The sequence below is a fragment of the Protopterus annectens genome, chromosome 4.part0 (assembly GCF_019279795.1).
Source record: "Protopterus annectens isolate FY-2018-M chromosome 4.part0, PAN1.0, whole genome shotgun sequence".
Lineage (NCBI taxonomy): Eukaryota > Metazoa > Chordata > Ceratodontiformes > Protopteridae > Protopterus > Protopterus annectens.
The window spans coordinates 33,050,972-33,071,016 of NC_056733.1; positions in this window are offsets into that span (position 1 = coordinate 33,050,972).

The window sequence follows — 20,045 nt, forward strand, 5'->3', positions numbered from 1 at the left end:
GACTGCAACAGTGAATACACTCTAACATCTACATTTATGGTAGGTACACAACTGTACTTTCTTACCATAATGTTTTGTGTAGGTACACAACTGTACTTTCTTACCATAATGTTTTGTCTTTGTTGTCCTTCTTTCCATTCAGTCTTATGACCCTCCCACCTTCCCCCTACCAAGGACTCCTAGAGGATCTAGAGGTCCAGTTTCCTTCCTTACTAAGGAGCTCCTTTGTAGTTTTTCCTTTGTCCTTCAAGGATGCATCTGCAGTCCTAACATATGGGTTGTCCTGCCTCAGGCAGCCCTTCGGTCGGCCGGATTCCAAAGTCTGGGTCTGGCCTCGGCTGATGTCGCACTTCACCCGACGTCATAGCTGCTGGGGTATAAAGGCATCAGCCGACGCCATTTTCCTCAGTCTTTCTTGCCGCGCGGTGCCCAAAGCAGAAGCTGTTCGCAAGTGCCGGTCGGTCAGATCCAGAGATTTCTACTACCGAAGACTTCTAAAAAGCTAAGTACCCCGTTGGGGACTCTTTCTTGCCTCAGCCGATGTCAGACAAAGTAAATAATTGTTTAACTTGTGGGAAACAAATACCTCATAAGGATTTCCACTCTTACTGCCTTCCTTGTTTAGGCCCAGACCACGACGTATCAGCTTGTCTAGCCTGTGCTTCCTTCAACCGACGAACACTTAGACGTCGTTCGGAGTTTGCAGAGGAGTTTTTTGGTCCCGCTTTTGCATACAAAATGCCGTCGGAGACTCCGACTACACAATTAGCTAAAAAGCGTAAGGAAAAGGACCGACACTCGCGGTCCGCGGTTTCGGCTGAAACCACGGTTAGGCCAACCGCGAGTGTCTCTGTTTCGGCTGAAACAGAGTCCTCGGTTCTTCCTTCGGCCGAAAGCATGCCTCCGATAGCCGAGGCCTCACAGAGCATGGCTGAATCTGCTACTGAAATTACCCCTACTGAAGCAGGCACCCAGGATTTATCCGATACTATTCCTTTAGACATATCTACCCCTGCACGTGGGGCTGCTAGACCCCCCTGCATCTATGTCTATCAAGGCTTTTTCCAGGGCTAAAGCAGCTAAATCTTCTAAGGCCTTACCCGCTAAAACTCCCTCACACAGGCCTACCTTTAGTTCCCAAATGCTCAGCCTGGCTGAGGATCTCATTTCTTTGATCAGGGGATCCCAACCTCACCCAGACAGGGCCTCTCAACCCCCTCCAGATAAGAGGCCTAGAACTGAAACCCCGGAACCTGTTTCTACAGACTATTCCTCGGATGACTCAGATATTTCAGACCCTCAGGAAGGCCCATATTCTCCTTATGAGGATTCTGATGCAGAAGACTCCATTCCTTCTGCTTCTCCTCCTGAAGAATTTTCTTTTGGGGAAACCTTACATGCTATGAGGGAACACTTTCAATGACAGGGCCAGGATTTTTCAGATTCAAGGAAAAGGCTAAGGACTTTTTTACATTTACCACAGCATAGGCCTTTAGCCATTCCTCCAATACTAACAGTTGTTGATGATGCATATAATGATGCCTGTACTGCCCCTGATTCTCTTCCTCCGGCCCCTGCCAAGCCTGACAGATATCACAGGGTCCCGGACACACACTACCATTTGTATAAGGCTCCTGTTGCAGATCCTGAAACCATTTCACAGGGCCCCAAAGCTGTGGCAGCTGCCTCTGCCAAAAACCCTCTCCCCTCTGAAAGGGAATCTAGAGCATTAGAGAGATGGGGTAAAAAGGTTTATACTTCTGCTACTCTTTCGGCCAGGGCCTTAAACTGTCAATTTCACATGATTCAGTACCAGGAATTTTTGTTAGACCAGCTAAATAAATAACTGTCCTCTCCTGAGCCTATAGACCGCAAGTCCCTTCAGGATTTGGTACATAACTCTCAGCAGGTCAGTAACCATTTCTTAAAATGTGGCTATGATGCACTGGAGGCTTCCTTTAGATCAGCTATGACTGGAACAGTGATTAGAAGGCATGCCTGGTTAAAAGAACAATCCTTACCAGACCATGTTAAGTCAAAACTCCTAGATGCTCCTATGGAGAAACAAAGTTTGTTTGGCTTCCCTGCACAGCAGGTTCTAAAGAAGATGGAAGAAAAAGCAAAATCTGTCCAAACAGTCCAGGATTTCTTACAGGTCCAACCTCTGAGGTTTAGCAGAAATTGGCCTTCGAAGAATTGGTCCTTTCCAGACGCCTCCAGAGCACAGAGAGGCAGAAATAGACGCCCAAGAGGCAGAGGTCAATCCAGGGGTGCCTACAGGGGACGTCAGTGGCAGCCTAACAACCAGAGAAGTACTGCCACAGATTCAGCTAGAACCACTTCCACAGGACAGACACAATGACTTGGCTGATTCCGCCTACCAGGGAACAACTGGAAGCACCCTTGGGCGGAAAACTCGCCTTATTTTCCATAAACTGGCATTACATTGCAGGAGACAAATGGACTTTACAAACAATAGACAAAGGCTACAGGTTTCACTTCCACACTCTACCAAAAAAGAGAGGAATGCCAAACCTACCACCAAGCCAAAAAACAAACGCTCTAAGACAAAACAACCTACTAAGGATGAGCGCTATAGAAAAGGTACCGCCTATGGAACAAGGCCAAGGATTTTACTCCAGACTTTTCCTTGTGCCAAGAAAAGAAAATCAGTGGAGACCTATTCTCGACCTGTCTGCTCTGAACACATACCTCATTGTCCCAAAATTCAAAATGCTGACCCTACAGCAACTTTTTCCCATGCTGGGCAAGGAGTCTTGGCTGGTGACTCTAGATCTCAAGGAGGCATACCTGCACGTCCCTATACGACCAGATTGCAGAAGACACCTCAGATTTCTTGCAGGATCAGAGCATTATCAATTCTCAGCATTGCCCTTTGGCTTATCTACTGCGCCCAGAGTATTCACGAAATGCCTGGCATCAGTAATTGCTCATTGCAGGCTTCAGGGAATTCAAATTTACCCATACCTGGACGACTGCCTAATACAAGCGGACAACAAGACAAAATTAACAAAAGATTTGGAAAAGGTCATACAACTGCTGCAAGCCTTGGGATACACAGTCAACATGCAAAAGTCAAGACTAGTACCAAGCCTTGGGATACACAGTCAACATGCAAAAGTCAAGACTAGTACCATCCCAAAGGATAACATTCTTGGGTGCAGAACTGGATACATCAACTCAGATGGCCTTTCTCACAGAAGAAAAACAAAAGCAACTACCAGTCTACTTCATGACATTAACAACACAGACCCAGCTTACTGCAAGGAAAGTCCTGCAAGCCCTGGGTTACATGGCATCCTGCATAATATTGATTCTGCATGCCAGACTGCATATGAGAAAGTTGCAATGGTACCTAAGGAATGTATGGTCTCAACACAAGCACAGTCTAGAAGCCCAGATTCCAATAATTCCATGCCTGAAGCAAGAATTCCTGTGGTGGGCTCAGGCCTGTCAGTTGAACAGAGGATTGCCTTTCCACAAACCTCATCCAAGCCAGACCATCACCACGGACGCCTCAGACCTAGGCTGGGGTGCACACATGGTGGACAAGTGTATACAAGGCCTATGAACCCAAGACCAGCTGAATCTACACATAAATCAAAAGGAGATGCTGGCAGTGAAACATGCAATCCAGGCATTCAGACCATTCCTTCAACAAGGTCACCTGCTGATAAGGACGGACAATACCACAGTCATGTGGTACATCAACAAACAGGGAGGTACACACTCATATTCTCTATGCCGGATGGCAATGGACCTGTGGAATGTGGCCCTGAATCTCAACATTCAATTCCAGGCCAGATTTGTACCAGGAAAAGAAAATTCACTAGCAGACACCTTAAGCAGAACTACCACGGAGGCTCACGAATGGATGCTGCATCCAGATATCTTCAAAACCATAACAAAGAAATGGGGACTACCAGAGATAGACCTGTTCGCCTCCCCACACAACCACCAATTGAAGAAATTCTGCACAAGAGCATACCACCCACTTGCTTGGAGGGTGGACTCCCTTTCTATCAGCTGGAAAAACCTGACAGCATATGCATTCCCACCTCTTCCTTTGATGTACAAAGTCCTACTCAAGATCAAAGAGGATCAGCCAAGGGTAATCCTGATAGCTCCAGACTGGCCGAGGCAACATTGGTACCCGCTACTGAGAAGCGTGTCTCGGACACACGCATGGCCTCTACCTCTGTCCCTTACTTCTAACACAGAACAACTACAAGATCCTACATCCAAACTTGAAAACACTGCAGCTAGCTGCTTGGAATATTGCATAAAACAAAATAACCCAGATTTATCTTAGAGGGTTAAGGACATTATCCTGGAGGCTCGCAGACCCTCCACAAGGAAGACTTATTCAGCCAAATGGAAAAGATACCTCATTTGGAGTGCAGCAAAAGGAGAAAATGTCTCATTGGCAAACATAGCAAACATCCTGGAATACTTAGCAGAACTGTTCCACAATGGCCTGTCCTACTCCTCCATTAAGATTCATGCATCAGCAATTTCAGCAGAATACAACATGGATCCTCCTGTCTTCTCTCATCCTCTACTCAGGCAGTTCCTGAGAGGAATCAAAAATGTAAAGCCTCCAAGGAAACCACCTTTGCCTACATGGGATCTCAACTTTGTGCTGGAAAAGTTAACACTTCCCCCTTTTGAACCAGCAGCAACAGCAGACTTACAGTTCTTATCTTGGAAAACTGCTTTCCTGCTTGCAATCACTTCAGCAAGAAGGGTATCTGAGTTACAGGCATTAATGGCAGTACAGCCCTTCCTTATCTTCCATCAGGATAGTGTCTCTGAGAACTAACCCTACTTTTATGCCAAAAGTGGTCTCCAGAGTATCATTGAACCAAGCGATTAATTTACCTACATTCTTCCCCAACCCACAGAACAGGGGGGAAAGACTACTACATACCTTGGATGTGCACAGACAATTACGCTACTATCTGGACAGAACTAAGACCAACAGAAAAACTGACCAGCTTCTGGTAGCATATGCAACAGGAATGCAAGGAAAAGCAATTTCAAAACAGACAATCTCAAAATGGATAGGAATTTGCATTAGATTTTGCTACTCTTTTCATGGAAAGACAACTCCAGAAAATATCAGGCCTCACTCCACAAGAGCTACAGCCACCACTACAGCTTTCCTACGAGGAGTGGCTACCAAAGACATTTTAGAAGCTGCTACTTGGAGCTCCGTGCATACATTTGCCAAGCATTATAATCTTCCTTTATACTCCAGATCCCGAGCAGGTTTTGCAACTGCTGTTTTGCAAGGGATCTTAACTACACCATCTTTATCTTAGTGCCTCCTCCCCCAGTTTGGCTATGGTATTCTACCCATATGTTAGGACTGCAGATGCATCCTTGAAGGACATAGTACAGTTTTGTACCTACCATAAATGTAGATGTCCGATAGGTATGCATCTGCAGTCAGGATTACCCACCCTCCTTCCCCTCTGTGGTATTCCTAGGGTACTTACCCCTCTTTTAGCTAGCTGGGGGAATCTATTATGGTGTATTTGTTTGTATGTATATATATATATATATATATATATATATATATATATATATATGTGTATGTGTATATGTATATGTATATATATTGCTCTCTACTGTTTGGAATTATTTGCATTTATCCAAATTTAGCCTTCTGAGAGGGCATCTGGGGCAAGAAACACTGAGGAAAATGGCGTCGGCTGATGCCTTTATACCCCAGCAGCTATGACGGGTGAAGTGCGACATCAGCCGAGGCCAGACCCAGACTTTGGAATCCGGCTGACCGAAGGGCTGCCTGAGGCAGGACAAACCCATATGTTAGGACTGCAGATGCATACCTATCGGACATCTACATTTATGGTAGGTACAAAACTGTACTTTTCTATTCCTGCTGTATTATTGGCAGTTTTTTCATAGATTATTCATAGTTGGCAGCAAACAAGATCTGGAGAACTGCACAACTGCATGATGGGATACCTTCCTGCCACAAGCAAAGTTAGAGACTTCTAGCTAGTGTATTTGGCAGAGTCAGAGCCGAGAATCGGCTCTGGACCCATCCAGTAAGAATGAATTGTGAGATGGACTTCTTTACACTCTCCAATAGTTTTTTTTTTCCTGTGTAATCTCAACTAGACTTCTGCACTCTTATTTTCCCATACTTTATTTCCACTTGCTTACCTTCCATAGATTATGATAGCCAAAATATTTTTGTCTTCAAACTGCATATCATCTCAGAAAGGAATTTGTCCACCTGCAGGATCTGTGGTAGACAACATGGGTTTTATAGATGTCCTTCAAGGATGCATCTGCAGTCCTTACATACGGGTTGTCCTGCCTCAGGCAGCCCTTCGGTTGGCCGGATTCCAACGTCTGGGTCCGGTGTCTGCTGATGTCGCCCTTTTCCCCGACATCAGAACGCCTGGGGTATAAAAACGTCAGCCGACGCCATCTTCCTCAGTCGTTCTTGCCGCGCGGTGCCCGAAGCAGAAGCGGTTCGCAAGTGCCGGTCTGCCAGCTCCTGTGATTTCAGCTACCGAAGTCTTCAAAAAAGCTAAGTACCCCGTTGGGGACTCTTTCTTGCCTCAACCGATGTCGGATCAAACGGTTAAAGTTAATTGTTTAACTTGTGGGAAACAAATACCTCATAAGGATTTCCACTCTTACTGCTTACCCTTCCTAGGCCCAGACCACGACATCTTGGCCTGTACTGCCTGTGCTTCCTTCAATAAACGCACTCTTAGGCGTCTGGCAGAGTTTGCAGAGGAATATTTTGTGGAAAATTTCTCTTGTATCATGCCGTCGGAGCTTCCGACAGCTCATTTACCCAAAAAACGAAAGGATAAGGACCGACACACGTGGTCCGCGGTTTCGGCCGACTCCGCGCCTAGGCCTACCGCGAGTGTCTCGGTCTCTGCTGAAGCCGAATCTCTACTGCTTCCGACAGACTACACCGCACAGCCGGTAACTTCGGTACCGGAGGCCACCTCTGGGTCGGTCATAGAATTTCCGTCTGAAACCGGTGCTCAGGAAATATCCGACACCATTTCTGTTGATAAAACTACTCCAGCACGTGGGGCAGCCAGGCCTTCTGTATCCATGTCCATTAAGGCCTTTACACATGCTAAAGCTGCTAAGCAATCTAAAACTCTCCCTCCCAATGCTATTCCTCAGGGATCTACTACCGGTTCACAAATTTTAAGTTTGGCTGAAGACCTTATTTCCTTAATCAGGGGCTCTCAGCCACATCCAGACGGGCTCTCAACCACCTCCAGACAAAAGGCCCAGGGTTGAGCAGACAGATCCCCAGTCTTCTGATGAGGCCTCAGATGACTCTGCCCAGTCAGACTACCAGGAGGAGGCCCTTCCGGCCTACGAGGATTCTGATGCAGAGGAATCTATTCCCTCGGCCCCCCCCCCTGAAGAGTTTTCCTTTGGGGAGACCCTTCACTCCATGAGGGAGCATTTCAAATGGCATGGCCAGGAATTCTCTGATTCCAGGAAGAGGTTAAGGACTTTTTTTGCATTTACCTCAGCATAGATCTTTGGCTATTCCTCCTGTTTTAAATGTTATAGAAGATGTGTAAGTCTAGTATTTCCCCTGACTCCCTTCCTCCGGCTCCTGTCAAACCCGACAGGTACTACAGGATCCTGGACATCTATTCCTTTACAAGGGCCACTCTGCTGACCCAGAAACTATTTCGCAGGGCCCTAAAGGGGTTACAACCACCACTACTAAGAATCCACTTCCTTCTGAAAGGGAATCCAGGGCCTTGAAGAGATGGGGTAAAAAAGTGTATACTTCTTCCACACTTTCTGTGAGAGCATTAAATTGTCAATTCCATATGATACAGTATCAGGAGTATCTGTTAGATGAATTGCATAAAAAACTAACCTCGCCTGAACCTCTAGATCGCAAGGCGCTTCAGGATCTGGTGCATAACTCCCAGCAGGTTAGCAACCATTTCTTAGTGTGGTTATGATGCATTGGAAGCTTCTTGTAGGTCAGCAATGACAGGTGCAGTCATACGTAGACATGCTTGGCTGAAGGAACAAACACTGCCAGATCATGTTAAAGCAAAGCTTCTGGATGCACCTCTGGAAAAATTTGGTTCCACGGCTCAAGAGGTCTTAAAGAAATTTGAGGAGAAGGCTAAATCAGTACAAACAGTCAAAGATTTTCTCCAGGTCCAACCACCAAGATTCAGCAGAAATTGGCCTTCTAAGAATTGGTCCTTTCCAGACACAGACAGATTTCAAAGAGGCAAAAACAGGCGTGCCAGAGGTAGAGGGCAAGCTCGAGGCTCCTACAGAGGACGTCAATGGCAGCCTCCTAACCAGAGAGGTAGTGCAGGACCTACAACTACTGCACAAGGACAATCTCAATGAATTGACTTTGACTCCGCCAACCAGGGCTCAATTGGAAGCACCTTTGGGCAGAAAGCTATCTTTATTCTCAGAAAATTGGCACAGTAATTACAAAGGACAAAAGGATACTGCAAATAATAGACAAAGGATACAAATTCCATTTTCATACATTACCAAAAAGACAAGGCATGCCAAACCTGCCACCAAATCAAAGGGCAGAGGCTTTCAAGCAAATTTCCAATCTACTAAAAATGAAGGCAATAGAAAAGGTTCCTTTCACAGAACAAGGCCAAGGATTTTATTCCAGACTTTTCCTTGTTCCAAGAAAAGAAAAGCAATGGAGGCCTATTCTGGACTTGTCCGTACTGAATACTTATCTCATCGTGCCAAAATTCAAAATGCTGACCTTACAGCAACTCCTTCCCATGCTGGGCAAGGGGTCCTGGCTGGTAACTCTAGACCTTCAGGAGGCATACCTGCATGTCCCTATCAGACAATGTTGCAGAAGACACCTCCGATTTCTTGCAGTTTCAGAGCATTATCAATTCTCAGTATTGCCCTTTGGCTTATCTACTGCGCCCAGAGTATTCACGAAATGCCTGGCATCAGTAATTGCACATTGCAGACTTCAGGGGATTCAAATATACCCATACCTGGACGACTGCCTTATACAAGCGGACAGCCAACAAACATTGGTAAAACACTTGAACTATGCCATCCGACTACTACAGGCCTTGGGGTACACAGTCAACATTCAGAAATCAAGACTTGTTCCATCCCCACGAATAATTTTCCTGGGTGCAAAGCTGGATACAAACACCCAAATGGCTTTTCTCACAGAAGAAAAACAAGAACAATTACCGGATTATTTCAGAAAACTGACAACACAAACCCAGCTGAATGCAAGGAAAATCCTGCAGGCCCTGGGTTTCATGGCATCTTGCATTCTTCTGATTCCACAAGCAAGGCTGCATATGAGGAAACTACAATGGTACCTAAGGAGTCTATGGTCTCAACACAGTCACAGCCTAGAAGCTTTGATCCCCCTCATTCCATGCCTTCAAAAGGAATTTCTGTGGTGGGCACAAGCAAGCCAGTCAAACATGGGTCTGCCTTTCAGCAAGCCACATATCAGCCAAACCATTACAATGGGCGCCTCAGACCATGGATGTGGAGCGCACATGGAGGGCAGGTGCATTCAAGGGCAATGGACACAAAAGGAATTGCGCCTGCACATCAACCAAAAAGAAGTGCTGGCAGTGATGCAGTCAATCGAGGCCTTCGAACACTTCCTGCATCAAGGTCACCTGCTAATAAAGACACAATACCACAGTTATGTGGTACATAAACAAGCAAGGAGGTACCCATTCCTACCCTCTTTGCAGGCTGGCAATGAATCTTTGGGAACTTTCCCTAAAACTCAATATAGAGTTGCAATCCCAGTTCGTACCAGGAAAGGACAATGTACTGGCGGACAGCCTAAGCAGAAATATCATGGATCCACACGAATGGATGTTGCATCCAGACATTTTTCTTCAGATAGCACAATCATGGGGAAGGCCGGACATAGATCTTTTTGCCTCCCACCACAACCATCAGCTGAAGAAATTCTGCACAAGGACATGCCATCCTCAAGCATGGAAAGTGGACGCCCTCTCCTTCAGCTGGAATGCTCTAACAGTATATGCATTCCCACCTCTACCATTAATGACCAAGGTCTTACTGAAGATCAGGACAGAGCAACCAAAAGTGATTCTGATAGCTCCGGACTGGCCAAGACAACACTGCCCACTGTTAAAGAGCATGTCATGCACGAAACCGTGGCCTCTACCGCAATGGCCACTTCTTCTGACACGGCACAATTACAAAACTCTGCACTCCAGCCTAAAAACCTTGCAGCTGACAGCCTGGAAAATACCTTGACCCCTCGCCAGGATAAACTATCCAAGAGGGTAAAGGATATCATCATGGAAGCTCGGCGGCCTTCCACAAGAAAGGCATATTCAGCAAAATGGAAAAGATTTCGTACCTGGAGCACCGCAAAGTGCCAAGATCCGACAGTAATGAGCATTCCACATATCCTTGAATACTTAGCTGAAATGCTCCATAATGGCCTTTCTTACTCTTCCATAAAAATTCATGCTTCAGCAATTTCAGCAGAATACAACACTGATCCACCTGTATTTTCTCCTCCTCTGCTAAGGCAGTTTCTAAGAGGGATAAAAAACATCAACCCTCCAAGGAAACCACCAGTGCCTACATGGGACCTTAACTTCATGTTGGAAAAATTAACTCTACCTCCCTTTGAACCAGCAGCATCTTCAGAACTACAATTCCTGTCTTGGAAGACTGCCTTCCTTCTGGCCATAACCTCAGCAAGAAGAGTATCTGAGTTACAGGCCCTCATGGCAGTACAACAGTTTATCATTTTCCATCAGGACAGAGTCTCTTTGAGAACCAATCCTTCATTCATGCCAAAGGTGGTATCCAGGGTCTCACTGAACCAAGCTATCCACCTGCCTACCTTCTTTCCAAATCCACAAAATAAAGGAGCGAAACTTCTGCATACCCTGGACATTCACAGACAGTTGCGCTACTACTTGGACAGAACTAAGACTTACAGAAAATCTGACCAACTCTTTGTAGCATATGCTGCTGGTGTACAAGGAAAAGATATTTCCAAACAGACAATTTCAAAATGGATAGGAAATTGCATTCGATTTGGTTACTCTTTTCATGGAAAAGCTGTGCCAGCTAACATCAGGCCTCATTCCACCAGAGCAACAGCCACCTCCACAGCCTTCTTAAGAGGTGTGGCTACAAAGGACATTCTAGAAGCTGCTACATGGAGCTCCGTGCATACATTTTCCAAGCATTACAACTTCCCTTTATATTCCAGATCCAGAGCAGGCTTTGCTACTGCAGTCCTGTAGGGCATGTTAGCTACACCATCCTTTTCTTAGGTCCTACCACCCCCAGCTTGGCTATGGTATTCTACCCATATGTAAGGACTGCAGATGCATCCTTGAAGGACATAGTACAGTTTTGTACGTACCATAAATGTAGATGTCCGATAGGTATGCATCTGCAGTCAGGTTTTCCCTCCCTCCTACCCCTCTGGTATTCTTTGGGTACCTATCCCTCATTTTAGCTAGCTGGGGTTATCTGTTGTGGTGTATTTGTTTTTTATTGCTGTGCATGTTTGGAATTTTTTCATCTCTCCAAATTTAGCCTTCCTTAGAGGGCACCTGGCATCTGGGGCAAGAAAAACTCAGGAAGATGGTGTCAGCTGACGTTTTTATACCCCAGGTGCTCTGACGTCGGGGAAAAGGGCGACATCAGCCAACGCCGGACCCAGACTTTGGAATCCGGCCGACCGAAGGGCTGCCTGAGGCAGGACAACCCATATGTAAGGACTGCAGATGCATACCTATCGGACATCTACATTTATGGTAGGTACAAAACTGTACTTTCCACTGTATCCTGTTTTTGCTTAAAAAAAAAATGCAGATCTTCATCGGACAGATGGGTAAACTTCCAGAAGCCGCGAAGGAGTTTTATTGCGACACTGTAAAATGTTGAAATGCTTGTATCAAAAAGCTGTTTTGAAAGTGGGAACTTTTGCCACTGATGGATAAGCAAGGTTAAATGCTTTCATACCATTGTGCAGATATGACAGACAGGGTTCTGGAAATAAAGGACTGTAGATGTGAAGTTCAATCTCGCCATTTATTCTTACACGTGGGTTTGGAGCTGAGCCATCGGCTCCATGTCGGCCGCTTTACTAGCTACAGATCTCAGAATAGCTCGAGGCCAGGCCCTTATCCCATGATGCTCTGTCCTACCCCAGATCTAGTTTGCCACTGCAACTGATCGCAAGGTCTTCGGAGAGTTCGGGCCAGTAGAACTTTACTTTATCTTTTTAACAATTTGAAGTGTTTTCTCTTTAAAAAATTGATCTAAGATCATGTACCTTCCTTTGTTAGGTCTTTTCGGCGGTTAGCCTTTGGTTTCGTTTTAGATAATTAACGTTGTATACGGAGCGGTTGCTCTTGGGCCTCTGGCCGATTTTTTTTCTTTATAAAAGCCGTGTGTTACCATTAAAATTACTATTATAGCCTAGTTGTGCAGGTATCTGTCAACTCGGGACCGTTTTTTTTTTTTTTTTTGCTACCCTATCCCTTTTAAATGGTGTAACAGACCACAGGAAGAAATGGAAAAAGTTGATCATCTGTGGCAACCCCTAACGGGAGCAGCCGAAAGAAGAAGATCCCTTTTAAATCTATAGATAGTGTGTTAAGCAGTTAGTGTGTTTGCTGTTATTCATACTTTATATCCCTAGTTGTGTAGGGATTTCATAACTTTGGACTGTTTGTTTGCTATTTATTCTGTGAGCTTATTGTAAATCAGAGTTGATCCAGGGCTCTGATAACTTCAGTTCTGTATTGGTATAACATGGCAGATCAGAAAAAGAAGCAAAGATCTGGCTTCAAGAAGTGTAATTGTGGGCAGATGTCCATTACAGATGCACATGTTAATTGTTTATTGTTTAGGGCCTGTCACCTCCAAGAAGATTGCTCCATCTGCCACTCCTTCAGCAGTAGGGTTTTATTACAACAGAAAAGGAAGTTGGTAGATAGAGGCTTGTTGAAGCCAGACTTTCAAGAATCCCTGGAAAAGGCTGACCAGACCTCCAAGTCCTCGAAGAGGTCAAAGTCCTCAAAGGTGTGCCCAGGTCATTGGCTCCAAGCCTTTCTGTGAGGACGCGGTCACTGGCTCCGCAGTCTTTGGAACCATGCACTGAACAGATGTGTCAAGAGCCGGCCCCCAGCCTTGGACCTGGTCTCCGAAACTCAAGTCTCCAATCTTTCGATCTGTGGCATCTTCGGTTCCTTCGACCCGTTCTTCGAGGACTCTTTCCAATGTCGATGTGGATCGGGTGGTGCAGAGGCTTCTGGATAACCCGGCAGTGGCTAAATTACTGTCTGCTTCGTCCCAGCAAGGTTAGAAGCCTGAGACACTCCCACTGGCTGGAACTACTCCTCTGAGCCAAGCAGGGCCTTCAGAGCCAGAGAGGGGAGGATCTGATGGTTGTGGGACCTTCGGAGCCAAGGCCTGTTCATGCCTTTGGCTCAGCCAACCCTGACTTCTTCGGTTCCATTGGAACAGTCTCTGAGGCGACACTCTTTTGTCGGCTCCGGGGGGGGAGAGTCGAACCAATGTGTCTGTTCAGACCCTTCCTTTCGGGTATTCAGTGCGGATGAGCTCAGCTTCGTCCTCTGGTTCGGAGCCTGTTGTCTCTGAGCTGGGGAGGTTGCCATCTTCCTTGGAACCGGCTGCTTCCTCTCGTTGAGGAAGCGGTGCCTTTGCTATGAGAAGGGTTATGTCATTTAAGACACACAGATTGTCAGGTCCCTCCTCTTCCTCCCCTAAAGTACTGCATTCTGCCTCTACATCGCAGGTCCCTGTGAAGTGTTGAGACCCAGAGCCTCTGGTACCCCCAATGGGTGACCCCTGCTCTACTGAGACTTCACCAGAAGCCTTCACTGATGAGGTTCCCAGGAAGAGATTATGCAAGAGAAGGCATTTAGATTCCCCTCGGGAATCTTTTGTCATCAGACACCGACTTAGAGGAATCTGAAGGGTCCATATGGTCCCCCTCTGAGGATATCTCCTTCACGGATATCTTGGAAGCCCTAAAGCAGAGGGGTGACTGGCAGTCCATTAGTTTACTGAGGATGAGTCTGTGCCACTGAAGGCCTTTTGGTCTCAACCTTCCACCTCCTGGGTTACTCCGCCCTTCGAGCTGATGGAATTGGTCGCTCGAAGGGTGTGGGAGTCTCCTTTGTGTGGAACCGGTCCCTTGGAGGCCTAGTAAATTTATTACCCCCCCCGCAAGACAAGATGCTCTTCACTAAGGGAGTCCCCGTTGATGCCATGGTGGTGGCGGCATTCACCAAGAAAGAGATGTCAGAAACCTCTTTCACTGTCCATCCCCTAATAGAGATTCTAGGACAATGGACAGATACGGGAAACGCATCTTTAGTTCGGTGACATTTGCCATGCGATCGCTTAAGTATTTGACTCATTTCACCCATCTTCAATGAGAGCTCCTCAGAGCTTGGAGGTACTCTGCAGGGTAACTCAGATGCAGCTGTCTCTGATAAGGTGACAGCACAACTTAATACCCTTAATTCTATTGTGAAGTTGTCCATGCGGCAAATTTCCTATGCAGCCGATGGATAGAGTCGGGCAGCGGGTTCAGCGATAGCTCTTTGGAGATGGTCCTGGATGCGCTTATGCTCCTTTGCAGAAGCCTTCAAGTCTTCCTTTGTCAGCACCCCATTTGATGGCTCTTCCCTGTTTGGGCCCAAAGTCAAGGATACTCTCACTAGGTGTGAGCAGGTGGGAAAGACTAGTTCATTTTTCCACCCCTACCAGACCATACCTCAAAGGGCAGAGTGGTGGAAAAATGTGGTTCTGAAAGTCCCAAGGAGCTTTCCAGAACACATGTAGTGAACCCCCCTCCAGGGGCAGAGGAGGGGGCAATAGCAGAAGACTCCACCCTGGTGGCAGAGGGGTTTTGCAGAACCATGGCGACAGGGATCAGTTCCTTGGCAAGCCCCATCAGTGCTCCTGAGAAGAGACCCCCGACTGTCCTGCTCTGGAGGCAGTCAGGTTTGCTTGGCTTTGTATCCGGATGCCTGGCTAGGAATTGCAACAGATTCTTGGGTGCAAAGCATAGTGACCAGAGGATATCATTCCATTCTTAAAGTCTGCTTGTCGGCACAAAAATCCCAGACGTTCCACCCAGTCTCCGGGATCAAGCAGCCATAGAAATTCAGAGGCTGCAGGAAAAGTCATCCAGCCAGTCCCAGCAGACCCGATAGGATCTGGAACTTACTCCAGATTCTTTGTAGCTCCAAAGAAGACAGGGGACTGGAGGCCCATATTGGATCTCAGCAGACTCAACACATTTGTAAAGAAGGTGAAGTTCCGGATGGTCATGCTTCAGTCTATTCTTCCATTCCTTGGAATGGGCGATTTGGATGTGCTGTATAGATCTCAAGGATGTGTACTACCACATCAAAATGGCCAGGCGATCCAGAGATCATCTGCATTTCCAGCCAGTCACTACCAATTCCGAGCACTGCACTTTGGACTTGCAACAGCCTCCAGAGTGTTTACCAAATGCATAGCAGTGGTTACGGATCACTTGAGGTGTCTAGGATCCAGAGTGTTTCCATATCTGGACGACCAACTCCAGGCATCAAATAATTCTGTCCAGGGATCTCGCAGTCAATCTGGGCTCTCAGGCTTCACTATCAATTTCGAAAAATCTGAGTTGTTGCCATCGCAGCATATCTCCTTTATCGGAGCAGAACTAGACACTACCACCACCACAGTAAGATTACCCCTGGACAGAATAGCCTCTTTCCGGAACCAGGTCTCAGACATTCTGCAGAGAGAAAAAAGGTACCGGCCCATCAAGTACTGAAACTCCTAGGCACCATGGCAGCTACGCTGATAGTTCCTCTTGGACGAATGCACATGAGGATTGGTTACTATTCACCCAGTGGTCATTCCAACAACTGCCCATGTCATTCTTGGTCATGATTATGGACTCTTGCAAGAAGGATCTTCGCTGGTGGTTAACTTATGGTGGGTCGCCCATTTGTTCACCCCCCATCAGCCACGGTGACCACAGACACTTCTCTGATAGGGTTGGGGGGGGAATTGCCCAAGGCACCTGGTCAGAGACAAGAGTCACAGTTGCACATCAGTGTTCTGGAGCTGAGAGCAGTGCTTTTGGTGTTGCAGCACTTTCACAACTTTCTGCCTCTCGGGATGATTGCCATACAGACCGGACATGTCAGTAGTCTGGTACATCAACAAGCAAGGAAGAACCAGGTCTTATCCCCTGTGTTGAAGCCTTGAGAATTTGGCAGTGGGCAGTGTCCACGGGGTGCTTTCTGATAGCAGCACATATCCTGGAGAAATCCAACGTAATAGCAGACAAATTGAACAGAGCTATTCTGCTTCCACGAGTGGTCCCTCAGAAACGAAGTTGCGGAGATTTTCCACAGATGGGGCCAGCCTTGCTGCGACCTGTTTTCATCCCCTATGAATGCCAAATGCAGAAGCTACTTTGCCCTGAATCTCCCACTGGGGGACAGCCCAAGGGACTCGCTCGTACACGATTGGCCCCAGGGACTCCTGTATGCCTTTCCTCCTATTCCCCTGATTCCCAAGTTCTTGCATAAAGCCAATGCCCTTGGGAGGATGGTAATCTTAATAGCCCTGCTTTGGCCTCATCAGATTTGGTTCCCCTTCCGCCGACTCTTATCAACTGGAGGAACCTTGGATTCTGGACCCAGTTCTAAACCTTCTGACACATTCGCCAGGGGCCCTCCACCCCTCTCTTCATTCCCTCAGACTGACAGATTGGCTGCTCATTTCCCTTCCTAGCCAGGTCACATGATTGTTCTTCAGAGGAACAGCACATTCTTTTATCTTCCCATAAAGCTTCTAGCTTGTATGCTAGTAAATGAAGCAATTTGCATTTTGGGCTTCTCAAAACAATGTTGATCCCTATGTGGCCCCTATCGCTAGTATCCTGGAATTTCTCTCTAAACCTTTTCAAGAAGGTGCTGTGGCTGCCACTATTAGAATCCAATTGGCTGCCATCTCTAATTTTCATCTTGGAGCCGAGGATTCTAACTTGATGTCTCTCAGATTATGTCGGGCCTTCCTTAAGGGCACCGTTCATTTCAGGCCCTCCTGTTAGACTGCCCTTTACTCCCTGGAGTCTAAATTTTGTACTATCCCAGATTATCCCCCCCCCCCCTTTGAACCTGCATCATCCTGTCGATTGAAGTTCCTCTCTTGGAAGACTATTTTCTTGATGGCCATCACCTCAGCATGCAGGGTATCTGAGCTCCAAGCTTTTTCAGTCAAAGCACCGTATTTGGTGTTTCATCCAGACAGGGTTTCTCTAAGGACTAATCCTTCATTCTTGCCAAAAGTTTTTTGTGAGACCGATCTGAACCAAACTTTTGAACTTCCAATTTTTTCCCATAATCATTCTAATCAGTTGGACTACATGTTGCATAAACTTGATGACCGTAGACAATTGAGATGCTATTTAAACAGGGCAAAAGAATTTAGAAGTTCCGACCAACTTTTTGTGTCTTATGCTAACACCAAGAAAGGATTACCATGTTCTAAAGTTACCCTTTCTAAATGGTTAACTGACTGCATTAAATTTGTCTATTCTTCAACGAATCAAACATTGGAATTATGGAGTGAAGGGCCATTTAACCAAAGCAGTCTCTACATCTTTGGCTTTTATGGCTTGCTTACCTTTGGACACTATATGTGCAGCTGCCACTTGGTCTAGGCCTCGTACTTTTATTACTCATTACAAAGTGGATGGGGCTTCCTTTGGTTCCACTGTCCTCAGGAATATAATCCCGTGAGCCACCCTGGTTTAGGATGCTTGGGACGCTACCCACGTGTTAGAATAAATGGCGAGATTGAACAACTTCACATAAAGAAGTTGTGTACTTGCCATAACGTTCGTTGTTCACCTCGCCTTTATTCTTACATTCCCACCCTTCCCCCACCAGGGTCTCAAAGAACGGGTAGATTTGGGGTCTGGTAGTCTTTTCTGGGATTCTTACTCCAGCTGGAGTATTACTGAGCTATTTTTACTATTGCTGAGTTCAGCAAACTAGATCTGGGGTAGGACAGAGAGCATCATGGGATAGGGGCCTGGCCTCGAGCTATTCTGAGATATTTAGCTAGTAAAACGGCCGACTCTGAGCCGATGGCTCTGCTCCGAACCCACGTGTAAGAATAAAGGCGAGATGAACAACTCACATGGAACGTTATGGTAAGTACATAACTACTTTTTTTGAACATTGTACAATTGGGACTTTTCACATTTTTGTGTTGATGGAATAGACCAAAATGCTTGTATAGGCTTAATGCAAGGACAGCTCAAAGTAGTTCAGTTAAACAGTAGTCTTGTCACTTGGTACAGAAGGGAAAAAGAAGTTATGTGCTCACCATAACGTTCCATCTTTGATGTACATTTTCATTCTTCCTCAACAAGTGAGTTGGGATCCAACCCTCGGATCCGACTCTGCCGCTTTTCACAGCTCGTGGATACAGGAAACTCTCAAACTTCTCCCTTGCCCATAATGCTCTCGTCAGTACCATACCTCAGGTCTTGTTTGCTGGAGTTTTGTTTCTAAATTTTTATGAAGCTAGTTTATAAAATGATAAACTAATTTCTGGAACTCAAAGGCAGAAACATTGGTTCCCTTGTTATCTTCTTCCAGAAGTCAGAAATCAGTCTCAGATGGAACATTGTGGTGAGTACATAACCTGCTTTATTTGATGGCAATTTTCATAAAGTCCCTATCTACCTGATTCCTGGGAGAACTATAAGAAAGGCTGTTCCTGAGCACTGTTGAGCTGAAGGCTGCTCTTCTCCTCAAGGCCAGATCCAGTTTGTAATGAGTAATAAAGGTATGGGGATAGCCCAAGTTGCAGCTGCACAGATATCGTCCAAGGAAGACCTGGATAAAAAGTACTGATGAAGTTGCCATGGACCTTGTTGAATATAGGGGAATGCCTTGTAATGTTGGATCTGAGCAGTCGAACATGAATTATTTTTTGCATGCCTGAATTATTCTAATCTAGATGGTCATAGGTTTGTGCAGAACAGACTACAGAGATGTTCTTCGTGTTTCACTGTTGTAATCATCACATTTGGGTTATCTGCTTGCAGTAGCCCTCAGTCGGCCTGATTAACGAAGTCTTGGGTCCTACGTCGGTTGCGGTCTCTTCTGTGACGTCAGGTCAGGGATATAAAATATGCAGCCGACATCATTACATCTGTCTTTCTTGCCTTGCGGTGCCCGAAGCAGAAGCAGTTAGCAAGTGCTAGTTGGCAGACTCCTGAAATTTTCGTTTTCAAGTTTCAGAACCGAAGTCTTCAACTAAAAGCTAAGTACCCCATTGGGGAAACTTTTTCTTGCTCTAAACCGATGTCTGTAAAAGTAAACAATGGCATTTCTTGTGGAAAGCAAATACCTCAAAGATTTTAATTCGTACTGTATTCCTTGCGTAGGCCCGGACCTAGACATACCTCATTGTCTGTTTTGTGCCTTATGTAAACCACGAACTATCAGTCTGTATATTTTTTTTGCTTCTAAATATTTTGGTGCTCTGTTTAATTATCCCGATATGTCTTCGGTAAGCCATCAGACTACGACATTCCAATAAAATGCAAAGATAAAGACAGAGACAGGCTGCCGAGGCATCTGTACTCAGTGAGGCTCTTGCGCAGCCCCTGATGACCCGTTTTCAGATTTGCAGGCCTCTACTGAGACCCATTCGGAGTCCAGTATGCCGCGAGATGCTTCAACTGTGGAACCTGCAGATGTCTCTACCTTGGATGGGTCCGGAGCTGCTGTGCAGGCACCGGCTTCTGGGTCCGGAGCTGCTGTGCAGGCACCGGCTTCTGAAGGCCTACTGACTTGCATATTAAACCGATGCCATCTTCTTCAAGGCCTAAAACTCGAACCATGCCTAGACAACAGACGCCCAGACCGCATGATCAGGCCTCTATG